This window comes from Anopheles ziemanni, unplaced genomic scaffold (genome assembly GCF_943734765.1).
Source record: "Anopheles ziemanni unplaced genomic scaffold, idAnoZiCoDA_A2_x.2 U_43, whole genome shotgun sequence".
Lineage (NCBI taxonomy): Eukaryota > Metazoa > Arthropoda > Insecta > Diptera > Culicidae > Anopheles > Anopheles ziemanni.
In genome coordinates this window covers 12,963-27,325 of record NW_026689915.1, presented here as the reverse complement: position 1 = coordinate 27,325, position 14,363 = coordinate 12,963, and positions in this window count along the sequence as shown.

The window sequence follows — 14,363 nt, the reverse complement described above, 5'->3', positions numbered from 1 at the left end:
TTTAAGCACCTTCTAAACACCATTTTGCATCGTCTCATTCTCTTTAAAGTCACCTTAAGCACCTTCTAAACACCATTTTGCATCGTCTCATTCTCTTTAAAGTCACCTTAAGCACCTTCTAAACACCATTTTGCATCGTCTCATTCTCTTTAAAGTCACTTTAAGCACCTTCTAAACCTCATTTTGCATCGTCTCATTCTCTTTAAAGTCACCTTAAGCACCTTCTAAACACCATTTTGCATCGTCTCATTCTCTTTAAAGTCACTTTAAGCACCTTCTAAACCTCATTTTGCATCGTCTCATTCTCTTTAAAGTCACTTTAAGCACCTTCTAAACACCATTTTGCATCGTCTCATTCTCTTTAAAGTCACTTTAAGCACCTTCTAAACCTCATTTTGCATCGTCTCATTCTCTCTAAAGTCACTTTAAGCACCTTCTAAACCTCATTTTGCATCGTCTCATTCTCCTTAAAGACACTTTAAGCACCTTCTAAACCTCATTTTGCATCGTCTCATTCTCTCTAAAGTCACTTTAAGCACCTTCTAAACCTCATTTTGCATCGTCTCATTCTCTCTAAAGTCACTTTAAGCACCTTCTAAACCTCATTTTGCATCGTCTCATTCTCTTTAAAGACACTTTAAGCACCTTCTAAACACCATTTTGCATCGTCTCATTCTCTCTAAAGTCACTTTAAGCACCTTCTAAACCTCATTTTGCATCGTCTCATTCTCTCTAAAGTCACTTTAAGCACCTTCTAAACCTCATTTTGCATCGTCTCATTCTCTCTAAAGTCACTTTAAGCACCTTCTAAACACCATTTTGCATCGTCTCATTCTCTCTAAAGTCACTTTAAGCACCTTCTAAACCTCATTTTGCATCGTCTCATTCTCTTTCAAGACACTTTAAGCACCTTCTAAACCTCATTTTGCATCGTCTCGTTCTCTCTAAAGTCACTTTAAGCACCTTCTAAACCTCATTTTGCATCGTCTCATTCTCTCTAAAGTCACTTTAAGCACCTTCTAAACCTCATTTTGCATCGTCTCATTCTCTTTAAAGTCACTTTAAGCACCTTCTAACCACCATTTTGCATCGCCTCATTCTCTCTAAAGTCACTTTAAGCACCTTCTAAACACCATTTTGCATCGTCTCATTCTCTTTCAAGACACTTTAAGCACCTTCTAAACCTCATTTTGCATCGTCTCATTCTCTCTAAAGTCACTTTAAGCACCTTCTAAACCTCATTTTGCATCGTCTCATTCTCTTTAAAGACACTTTAAGCACCTTCTAAACACCATTTTGCATCGTCTCATTCTCTCTAAAGTCACTTTAAGCACCTTCTAAACCTCATTTTGCATCGTCTCATTCTCTCTAAAGTCACTTTAAGCACCTTCTAAACCTCATTTTGCATCGTCTCATTCTCTCTAAAGTCACTTTAAGCACCTTCTAAACACCATTTTGCATCGTCTCATTCTCTCTAAAGTCACTTTAAGCACCTTCTAAACCTCATTTTGCATCGTCTCATTCTCTCTAAAGTCACTTTAAGCACCTTCTAAACCTCATTTTGCATCGTCTCGTTCTCTCTAAAGTCACTTTAAGCACCTTCTAAACCTCATTTTGCATCGTCTCATTCTCTCTAAAGTCACTTTAAGCACCTTCTAAACCTCATTTTGCATCGTCTCATTCTCTTTAAAGACACTTTAAGCACCTTCTAAACCTCATTTTGCATCGTCTCATTCTCTCTAAAGTCACTTTAAGCACCTTCTAAACCTCATTTTGCATCGTCTCATTCTCTCTAAAGTCACTTTAAGCACCTTCTAAACCTCATTTTGCATCGTCTCATTCTCTCTAAAGTCACTTTAAGCACCTTCTAAACCTCATTTTGCATCGTCTCATTCTCTCTAAAGTCACTTTAAGCACCTTCTAAACCTCATTTTGCATCGTCTCATTCTCTTTAAAGTCACTTTAAGCACCTTCTAAACCTCATTTTGCATCGTCTCATTCTCTCTAAAGTCACTTTAAGCACCTTCTAAACCTCATTTTGCATCGTCTCGTTCTCTCTAAAGTCACTTTAAGCACCTTCTAAACCTCATTTTGCATCGTCTCATTCTCTCTAAAGTCACTTTAAGCACCTTCTAAACCTCATTTTGCATCGTCTCATTCTCTTTAAAGACACTTTAAGCACCTTCTAAACCTCATTTTGCATCGTCTCATTCTCTCTAAAGTCACTTTAAGCACCTTCTAAACCTCATTTTGCATCGTCTCATTCTCTCTAAAGTCACTTTAAGCACCTTCTAAACCTCATTTTGCATCGTCTCATTCTCTCTAAAGTCACTTTAAGCACCTTCTAAACCTCATTTTGCATCGTCTCATTCTCTCTAAAGTCACTTTAAGCACCTTCTAAACCTCATTTTGCATCGTCTCATTCTCTCTAAAGTCACTTTAAGCACCTTCTAAACACCATTTTGCATCGTCTCATTCTCTCTAAAGTCACTTTAAGCACCTTCTAAACCTCATTTTGCATCGTCTCATTCTCTTTAAAGTCACTTTAAGCACCTTCTAAACACCATTTTGCATCGTCTCATTTTCTCTAAAGTCACTTTAAGCACCTTCTAACCCTCATTTTGCATCGTCTCATTCTCTTTAAAGACACTTTAAGCACCTTCTAAACCTCATTTTGCATCGTCTCATGCCCTCTAAAGTCACTTTAAGCACCTTCTAAACCTCATTTTGCATCGTCTCATTCTCTCTAAAGTCACTTTAAGCACCTTCTAAACCTCATTTTGCATCGTCTCATTCTCTCTAAAGTCACTTTAAGCACCTTCTAAACCTCATTTTGCATCGTCTCATTCTCTTAAAAGACACTTTAAGCACCTTCTAAACCTCATTTTGCATCGTCTCATTCTCTTTAAAGACACTTTAAGCACCTTCTAAACCTCATTTTGCATCGTCTCATTCTCTTTAAAGACACTTTAAGCACCTTCTAAACCTCATTTTGCATCGTCTCATTCTCTCTAAAGTCACTTTAAGCACCTTCTAAACCTCATTTTGCATCGTCTCATTCTCTCTAAAGTCACTTTAAGCACCTTCTAAACACCATTTTGCATCGTCTCAATCTCTCTACAGTCACTTTAAGCACCTTCTAAACCTCATTTTGCATCGTTTCATTCTCTCTAAAGTCACTTTAAGCACCTTCTAAACCTCATTTTGCATCGTCTCATTCTCTTTCAAGACACTTTAAGCACCTTCTAAACACCATTTTGCATCGTCTCATTCTCTCTAAAGTCACTGTAAGCACCTTCTAAACACCATTTTGCATCGTCTCATTCTCTCTTAAGTCACTTTAAGCACCATCTAAACACCATTTTGCATCGTCTCATTCTCTCTAAAGTCACTTTAAGCACCTTCTAAACCTCATTTTGCATCGTCTCATTCGCTTTAAAGACACTTTAAGCACCTTCTAAACCTCATTTTGCATCGTCTCATTCTCTCTAAAGTCACTTTAAGCACCTTCTAAACCTCATTTTGCATCGTCTCATTCTCTCTAAAGTCACTTTAAGCACCTTCTAAACCTCATTTTGCATCGTCTCATTCTCTCTAAAGTCACTTTAAGCACCTTCTAAACACCATTTTGCATCGTCTCATTCTCTCTAAAGTCACTTTAAGCACCTTCTAAACCTCATTTTGCATCGTCTCATTCTCTCTAAAGTCACTTTAAGCACCTTCTAAACCTCATTTTGCATCGTCTCATTCTCTCTAAAGTCACTTTAAGCACCTTCTAAACACCATTTTGCATCGTCTCATTCTCTCTAAAGTCACTTTAAGCACCTTCTAAACCTCATTTTGCATCGTCTCATTCTCTTTAAAGTCACTTTAAGCACCTTCTAAACACCATTTTGCATCGTCTCATTCTCTCTAAAGTCACTTTAAGCACCTTCTAACCCTCATTTTGCATCGTCTCATTCTCTTTAAAGACACTTTAAGCACCTTCTAAACCTCATTTTGCATCGTCTCATGCCCTCTAAAGTCACATTAAGCACCTTCTAAACCTCATTTTGCATCGTCTCATTCTCTCTAAAGTCACTTTAAGCACCTTCTAAACCTCATTTTGCATCGTCTCATTCTCTTTAAAGTCACTTTAAGCACCTTCTAAACACCATTTTGCATCGTCTCATTCGCTCTAAAGTCACTTTAAGCACCTTCTAACCCTCATTTTGCATCGTCTCATTCTCTTTAAAGACACTTTAAGCACCTTCTAAACCTCATTTTGCATCGTCTCATGCCCTCTAAAGTCACTTTAAGCACCTTCTAAACCTCATTTTGCATCGTCTCATTCTCTCTTAAGTTACTTTAAGCACCTTCTAAACCTCATTTTGCATCGTCTCATTCTCTTTAAAGACACTTTAAGCACCTTCTAAACCTCATTTTGCATCGTCTCATTCTCTCTAAAGTCACTTTAAGCACCTTCTAAACCTCATTTTGCATCGTCTCATTCTCTCTAAAGTCACCTTAAGCACCTTCTAAACACCATTTTGCATCGTCTCATTCTCTTTCAAGACACTTTAAGCACCTTCTAAACCTCATTTTGCATCGTCTCATTCTCTCTAAAGTCACTTTAAGCACCTTCTAAACCTCATTTTGCATCGTCTCATTCTCTCTAAAGTCACTTTAAGCACCTTCTAAACCTCATTTTGCATCGTCTCATTCTCTCTAAAGTCACTTTAAGCACCTTCTAAACCTCATTTTGCATCGTCTCATTCTCTTTAAAGACACTTTAAGCACCTTCTAAACACCATTTTGCATCGTCTCATTCTCTCTAAAGTCACTTTAAGCACCTTCTAAACCTCATTTTGCATCGTCTCATTCTCTTTCAAGACACTTTAAGCACCTTCTAAACCTCATTTTGCATCGTCTCATTCTCTCTAAAGTCACTTTAAGCACCTTCTAAACCTCATTTTGCATCGTCTCATTCTCTCTAAAGTCACTTTAAGCACCTTCTAAACCTCATTTTGCATCGTCTCCAAGCACCTTCTAAACACCATTTTGCATCGTCTCATTCTCTCTAAAGTCACTTTAAGCACCTTCTAAACACCATTTTGCATCGTCTCATTCTCTCTAAAGTCACTTTAAGCACCTTCTAAACACCATTTTGCATCGTCTCATTCTCTCTAAAGTCACTTTAAGCACCTTCTAAACACCATTTTGCATCGTCTCATTCTCTCTAAAGTCACTTTAAGCACCTTCTAAACCTCATTTTGCATCGTCTCATTCTCTTTAAAGTCACTTTAAGCACCTTCTAAACCTCATTTTGCATCGTCTCATTCTCTCTAAAGTCACTTTAAGCACCTTCTAAACACCATTTTGCATCGTCTCATTCTCTCTAAAGTCACTTTAAGCACCTTCTAAACCTCATTTTGCATCGTCTCATTCTCTCTAAAGTCACTTTAAGCACCTTCTAAACACCATTTTGCATCGTCTCATTCTCTCTAAAGTCACTTTAAGCACCTTCTAAACCTCATTTTGCATCGTCTCATTCTCTCTAAAGTCACTTTAAGCACCTTCTAAACCTCATTTTGCATCGTCTCATTCTCTCTAAAGTCACTTTAAGCACCTTCTAAACCTCATTTTGCATCGTCTCATTCTCTTTAAAGACACTTTAAGCACCTTCTAAACCTCATTCTGCATCGTCTCATTCTCTCTAAAGTCACTTTAAGCACCTTCTAAACCTCATTTTGCATCGTCTCATTCTCTCTAAAGTCACTTTAAGCACCTTCTAAACACCATTTTGCATCGTCTCATTCTCTCTAAAGTCACTTTAAGCACCTTCTAAACCTCATTTTGCATCGTCTCATTCTCTCTAAAGTCACTTTAAGCACCTTCTAAACACCATTTTGCATCGTCTCATTCTCTCTAAAGTCACTTTAAGCACCTTCTAAACCTCATTTTGCATCGTCTCATTCTCTTTAAAGTCACTTTAAGCACCTTCTAAACCTCATTTTGCATTGTCTCATTCTCTTTCAAGACACTTTAAGCACCTTCTAAACCTCATTTTGCATCGTCTCATTCTCTCTAAAGTCACTTTAAGCATCTTCTAAACCTCATTTTGCATCGTCTCATTCTCTCTAAAGTCACTTTAAGCACCTTCTAAACACCATTTTGCATCGTCTCATTCTCTCTAAAGTCACTTTAAGCACCTTCTAAACCTCATTTTGCATCGTCTCATTCTCTTTAAAGACACTTTAAGCACCTTCTAAAACTCATTTTGCATCGTCTCATTCTCTTTAAAGTCACTTTAAGCACCTTCTAAACCTCATTTTGCATCGTCTCATTCTCTCTAAAGTCACTTTAAGCACCTTCTAAACCTCATTTTGCATCGTCTCATTCTCTCTAAAGTCACTTTAAGCACCTTCTAAACCTCATTTTGCATCGTCTCATTCTCTTTCAAGACACTTTAAGCACCTTCTAAACCTCATTTTGCATCGTCTCATTCTCTCTAAAGTCACTTTAAGCACCTTCTTAACACCATTTTGCATCGTCTCATTCTCTTTCAAGACACTTTAAGCACCTTCTAAACCTAATTTTGCATCGTCTCATGCTCTTTAAAGTCACTTTAAGCACCTTCTAAACACCATTTTGCATCCTCTCATTCTCTCTAAAATCACTTTAAGCACCTTCTAAACCTCATTTTGCATCGTCTCATTCTCTCTAAAGTCACTTTAAGCACCTTCTAAACCTCATTTTGCATCGTCTCATTCTCTCTAAAGTCACTTTAAGCACCTTCTAAACCTCATTTTGCATCGTCTCATTCTCTCTAAAGTCACTTTAAGCACCTTCTAAACACCATTTTGCATCGTCTCATTCTCTCTAAAGTCACTTTAAGCACCTTCTAAACCTCATTTTGCATCGTCTCATTCTCTTTAAAGACACTTTAAGCACCTTCTAAACCTCATTTTGCATCGTCTCATTCTCTCTAAAGTCACTTTAAGCACCTTCTAAACCTCATTTTGCATCGTCTCATTCTCTCTAAAGTCACTTTAAGCACCTTCTAAACCTTATTTTGCATCGTCTCATTCTCTTTCAAGACACTTTAAGCACCTTCTAAACCTCATTTTGCATCGTCTCATTCTCTTTAAAGACACTTTAAGCACCTTCTAAACCTCATTTTGCATCGTCTCATTCTCTCTAAAGTCACTTTAAGCACCTTTTAAACCTCATTTTGCATCGTCTCATTCTCTCTAAAGTCACTTTAAGCACCTTCTAAACCTCATTTTGCATCGTCTCATTCTCTCTAAAGTCACTTTAAGCACCTTCTAAACACCATTTTGCATCGCCTCATTCTCTCTAAAGTCACTTTAAGCACCTTCTAAACCTCATTTTGCATCGTCTCATTCTCTCTAAAGTCACTTTAAGCACCTTCTAAACCTCATTTTGCATCGTCTCATTCTCTCTAAAGTCACTTTAAGCACCTTCTAAACCTCATTTTGCATCGTCTCATTCTCTCTTAAGTCACTTTAAGCACCTTCTAAACACCATTTTGCATCGTCTCATTCTCTCTAAAGTCACTTTAAGCACCTTCTAAACCTCATTTTGCATCGTCTTATTCTCTTTAAAGACACTTTAAGCACCTTCTAAACCTCATTTTGCATCGTCTCATTCTCTTTCAAGACACTTTAAGCACCTTCTAAACCTCATTTTGCATCGTCTCATTCTCTTTAAAGACACTTTAAGCACCTTCTAAACCTCATTTTGCATCGTCTCATTCTCTCTAAAGTCACTTTAAGCACCTTCTAAACCTCATTTTGCATCGTCTCATTCTCTCTAAAGTCACTTTAAGCACCTTCTAAACCTCATTTTGCATCGTCTCATTCTCTTTCAAGACACTTTAAGCACCTTCTAAACCTCATTTTGCATCGTCTCGTTCTCTCTAAAGTCACTTTAAGCACCTTGTAAACACCATTTTGCATCGTCTCATTCTCTCTAAAGTCACTTTAAGCACCTTCTAAACCTCATTTTGCATCGTCTCATTCTCTTTCAAGACACTTTAAGCACCTTCTAAACCTCATTTTGCATCGTCTCATTCTCTTTAAAGACACTTTAAGCACCTTCTAAACCTCATTTTGCATCGTCTCATTCTCTCTAAAGTCACTTTAAGCACCTTCTAAACACCATTTTGCATCGTCTCATTCTCTCTAAAGTCACTTTAAGCACCTTCTAAACACCATTTTGCATCGTCTCATTCTCTCTAAAGTCACTTTCAGCACCTTCTAAACCTCATTTTGCATCGTCTCATTCTCTTTACAGACACTTTAAGCACCTTCTAAACCTCATTTTGCATCGTCTCATTCTCTCTTAAGTTACTTTAAGCACCTTCTAAACCTCATTTTGCATCGTCTCATTCTCTCTAAAGTCACTTTAAGCACCTTCTAAACCTCATTTTGCATCGTCTCATTCTCTCTAAAGTCACTTTAAGCACCTTCTAAACCTCATTTTGCATCGTCTCATTCTCTTTCAAGACACTTTAAGCACCTTCTAAACCTCATTTTGCATCGTCTCATTCTCTCTTAAGTTACTTTAAGCACCTTCTAAACCTCATTTTGCATCGTCTCATTCTCTCTAAAGTCACTTTAAGCACCTTCTAAACCTCATTTTGCATCGTCTCATTCTCTTTAAAGACACTTTAAGCACCTTCTAAACCTCATTTTGCATCGTCTCATTCTCTCTAAAGTCACTTTAAGCACCTTCTAAACCTCATTTTGCATCGTCTCATTCTCTCTAAAGTCACTTTAAGCACCTTCTAAACACCATTTTGCATCGCCTCATTCTCTCTATAGTCACTTTAAGCACCTTCTAAACCTCATTTTGCATCGTCTCATTCTCTCTAAAGTCACTTTAAGCACCTTCTAAACACCATTTTGCATCGTCTCATTCTCTCTAAAGTCACTTTAAGCACCTTCTAAACCTCATTTTGCATCGTCTCATTCTCTCTTAAGTCACTTTAAGCACCTTCTAAACACCATTTTGCATCGTCTCATTCTCTCTAAAGTCACTTTAAGCACCTTCTAAACCTCATTTTGCATCGTCTTACTCTCTCTAAAGTCACTTTAAGCACCTTCTAAACCTCATTTTGCATCGTCTCATTCTCTTTAAAGACACTTTAAGCACCTTCTAAACCTCATTTTGCATCGTCTCATTCTCTCTAAAGTCACTTTAAGCACCTTCTAAACCTCATTTTGCATCGTCTCATTCTCTCTTAAGTCACTTTAAGCACCTTCTAAACACCATTTTGCATCGTCTCATTCTCTGTAAAGTCACTTTAAGCACCTTCTAAACCTCATTTTGCATCGTCTTATTCTCTCTAAAGTCACTTTAAGCACCTTCTAAACCTCATTTTGCATCGTCTCATTCTCTTTCAAGACACTTTAAGCACCTTCTAAACCTCATTTTGCATCGTCTCATTCTCTCTAAAGTCACTTTAAGCACCTTCTAAACCTCATTTTGCATCGTCTCATTCTCTCTAAAGTCACTTTAAGCACCTTCTAAACCTCATTTTGCATCGTCTCATTCTCTTTCAAGACACTTTAAGCACCTTCTAAACCTCATTTTGCATCGTCTCGTTCTCTCTAAAGTCACTTTAAGCACCTTCTAAACCTCATTTTGCATCGTCTCATTCTCTCTAAAGTCACTTTAAGCACCTTCTAAACCTCATTTTGCATCGTCTTATTCTCTTTAAAGACACTTTAAGCACCTTCTAAACCTCATTTTGCATCGTCTCATTCTCTTTCAAGACACTTTAAGCACCTTCTAAACCTCATTTTGCATCGTCTCATTCTCTTTAAAGACACTTTAAGCACCTTCTAAACCTCATTTTGCATCGTCTCATTCTCTCTAAAGTCACTTTAAGCACCTTCTAAACCTCATTTTGCATCGTCTTATTCTCTTTAAAGACACTTTAAGCACCTTCTAAACCTCATTTTGCATCGTCTCATTCTCTTTCAAGACACTTTAAGCACCTTCTAAACCTCATTTTGCATCGTCTCATTTTCTTTAAAGACACTTTAAGCACCTTCTAAACCTCATTTTGCATCGTCTCATTCTCTCTAAAGTCACTTTAAGCACCTTCTAAACACCATTTTGCATCGCCTCATTCTCTCTAAAGTCACTTTAAGCACCTTCTAAACCTCATTTTGCATCGTCTTATTCTCTTTAAAGACACTTTAAGCACCTTCTAAACCTCATTTTGCATCGTCTCATTCTCTTTAAAGACACTTTAAGCACCTTCTAAACCTCATTTTGCATCGTCTCATTCTCTTTAAAGACACTTTAAGCACCTTCTAAACCTCATTTTGCATCGTCTCATTCTCTCTAAAGTCACTTTAAGCACCTTCTAAACCTCATTTTGCATCGTCTCATTCTCTCTAAAGTCACTTTAAGCACCTTCTAAACCTCATTTTGCATCGTCTCATTCTCTTTCAAGACACTTTAAGCACCTTCTAAACCTCATTTTGCATCGTCTCGTTCTCTCTAAAGTCACTTTAAGCACCTTCTAAACACCATTTTGCATCGTCTCATTCTCTCTAAAGTCACTTTAAGCACCTTCTAAACCTCATTTTGCATCGTCTCATTCTCTTTCAAGACACTTTAAGCACCTTCTAAACCTAATTTTGCATCGTCTCATTCTCTTTAAAGACACTTGAAGCACCTTCTAAACCTCATTTTGCATCGTCTCATTCTCTCTAAAGTCACTTTAAGCACCTTCTAAACACCATTTTGCATCGTCTCATTCTCTCTAAAGTCACTTTAAGCACCTTCTAAACCTCATTTTGCATCGTCTCATTCTCTCTAAAGTCACTTTCAGCACCTTCTAAACCTCATTTTGCATCGTCTCATTCTCTTTAAAGTCACTTAAAGCACCTTCTAAACCACATTTTGCATCGTCTCATTCTCTCTTAAGTCACTTTAAGCACCTTCTAAACCTCATTTTGCATCGTCTCATTCTCTCTAAAGTCACTTTAAGCACCTTCTAAACCTCATTTTGCATCGTCTCATTCTCTCTAAAGTCACTTTAAGCACCTTCTAAACCTCATTTTGCATCGTCTCATTCTCTTTCAAGACACTTTAAGCACCTTCTAAACCTAATTTTGCATCGTCTCATTCTCTCTAAAGTCACTTTAAGCACCTTCTAAACACCATTTTGCATCGTCTCATTCTCTCTAAAGTCACTTTAAGCACCTTCTAAACCTCATTTTGCATCGTCTCATTCTCTCTAAAGTCACTTTAAGCACCTTCTAAACCTCATTTTGCATCGTCTCATTCTCTTTAAAGTCACCTTAAGCACCTTCTAAACACCATTTTGCATCGTCTCATTCTCTCCAAAGTCACTTTAAGCACCTTCTAAACACCATTTTGCATCGCCTCATTCTCTCTAAAGTCACTTTAAGCACCTTCTAAACCTCATTATGCATCGTCTCATTCTCTCTAAAGTCACTTTAAGCACCTTCTAAACCTCATTTTGCATCGTCTCATTCTCTCTAAAGTCACTTTAAGCACCTTCTAAACCTCATTTTGCATCGTCTCATTCTCTCTTAAGTCACTTTAAGCACCATCTAAACACCATTTTGCATCGTCTCATTCTCTCTAAAGTCACTTTAAGCACCTTCTAAACCTCATTTTGCATCGTCTCATTCTCTTTAAAGACACTTTAAGCACCTTCTAAACCTCATTTTGCATCGTCTCATTCTCTTTCAAGACACTTTAAGCACCTTCTAAACCTCATTTTGCATCGTCTCATTCTCTTTAAAGACACTTTAAGCACCTTCTAAACCTCATTTTGCATCGTCTCATTCTCTCTAAAGTCACTTTAAGCACCTTCTAAACCTCATTTTGCATCGTCTCATTCTCTCTAAAGTCACTTTAAGCACCTTCTAAACCTCATTTTGCATCGTCTCATTCTCTTTCAAGACACTTTAAGCACCTTCTAAACCTCATTTTGCATCGTCTCGTTCTCTCTAAAGTCACTTTAAGCACCTTCTAAACCTCATTTTGCATCGTCTCATTCTCTCTAAAGTCACTTTCAGCACCTTCTAAACCTCATTTTGCATCGTCTCATACTCTTTACAGACACTTTAAGCACCTTCTAAACCTCATTTTGCATCGTCTCATTCTCTCTTAAGTTACTTTAAGCACCTTCTAAACCTCATTTTGCATCGTCTCATTCTCTCTAAAGTCACTTTAAGCACCTTCTAAACCTCATTTTGCATCGTCTCATTCTCTCTAAAGTCACTTTAAGCACCTTCTAAACCTCATTTTGCATCGTCTCATTCTCTTTCAAGACACTGTAAGCACCTTCTAAACCTCATTTTGCATCGTCTCATTCTCTTTCAAGACACTTTAAGCACCTTCTAAACCTCATTTTGCATCGTCTCGTTCTCTCTAAAGTCACTTTAAGCACCTTCTAAACACCATTTTGCATCGTCTCATTCTCTCTAAAGTCACTTTAAGCACCTTCTAAACCTCATTTTGCATCGTCTCATTCTCTCTAAAGTCACTTTCAGCACCTTCTAAACCTCATTTTGCATCGTCTCATTCTCTTTACAGACACTTTAAGCACCTTCTAAACCTCATTTTGCATCGTCTCATTCTCTCTTAAGTTACTTTAAGCACCTTCTAAACCTCATTTTGCATCGTCTCATTCTCTCTAAAGTCACTTTAAGCACCTTCTAAACCTCATTTTGCATCGTCTCATTCTCTCTAAAGTCACTTTAAGCACCTTCTAAACCTCATTTTGCATCGTCTCATTCTCTCTAAAGACACTTTAAGCACCTTCTAAACCTAATTTTGCATCGTCTCATTCTCTCTAAAGTCACTTTAAGCACCTTCTAAACCTCATTTTGCATCGTCTCATTCTCTCTAAAGTCACTTTAAGAACCTTCTAAACCTCATTTTGCATCGTCTCATTCTCTCTAAAGTCACTTTAAGCACCTTCTAAACACCATTTTGCATCGCCTCATTCTCTCTAAAGTCACTTTAAGCACCTTCTAAACCTCATTTTGCATCGTCTCATTCTCTCTAAAGTCACTTTAAGCACCTTCTAAACCTCATTTTGCATCGTCTCATTCTCTCTAAAGTCACTTTAAGCACCTTCTAAACCTCATTTTGCATCGTCTCATTATCTCTTAAGTCACTTTAAGCACCTTCTAAACACCATTTTGCATCGTCTCATTCTCTCTAAAGTCACTTTAAGCACCTTCTAAACCTCATTTTGCATCGTCTTATTCTCTCTAAAGTCACTTTAAGCACCTTCTAAACCTCATTTTGCATCGTCTCATTCTCTTTAAAGACACTTTAAGCACCTTCTAAACCTCATTTTGCATCGTCTCATTCTCTCTAAAGTCACTTTAAGCACCTTCTAAACCTCATTTTGCATCGTCTCATTATCTCTTAAGTCACTTTAAGCACCTTCTAAACACCATTTTGCATCGTCTCATTCTCTCTAAAGTCACTTTAAGCACCTTCTAAACCTCATTTTGCATCGTCTTATTCTCTCTAAAGTCACTTTAAGCACCTTCTAAACCTCATTTTGCATCGTCTCATTCTCTTTCAAGACACTTTAAGCACCTTCTAAACCTCATTTTGCATCGTCTCATTCTCTTTAAAGACACTTTAAGCACCTTCTAAACCTCATTTTGCATCGTCTCATTCTCTCTAAAGTCACTTTAAGCACCTTCTAAACACCATTTTGCATCGTCTCATTCTCTCTAAAGTCACTTTAAGCACCTTCTAAACCTCATTTTGCATCGTCTCATTCTCTCTAAAGTCACTTTCAGCACCTTCTAAACCTCATTTTGCATCGTCTCATTCTCTTTAAAGACACTTTAAGCACCTTCTAAACCTCATTTTGCATCGTCGCATTCTCTCTAAAGTCACTTTAAGCACCTTCTAAACCTCATTTTGCATCGTCTCATTCTCTCTAAAGTCACTTTAAGCACCTTCTAAACCTCATTTTGCATCGTCTCATTCTCTCTTAAGTCACTTTAAGCACCATCTAAACACCATTTTGCATCGTCTCATTCTCTCTAAAGTCACTTTAAGCACCTTCTAAACCTCATTTTGCATCGTCTCATTCTCTTTAAAGACACTTTAAGCACCTTCTAAACCTCATTTTGCATCGTCTCATTCTCTTTCAAGACACTTTAAGCACCTTCTAAACCTCATTTTGCATCGTCTCATTCTCTTTAAAGACACTTTAAGCACCTTCTAAACCTCATTTTGCATCGTCTCATTCTCTCTAAAGTCACTTTAAGCACCTTCTAAACCTCATTTTGCATCGTCTCATTCTCTCTAAAGTCACTTTAAGCACCTTCTAAACC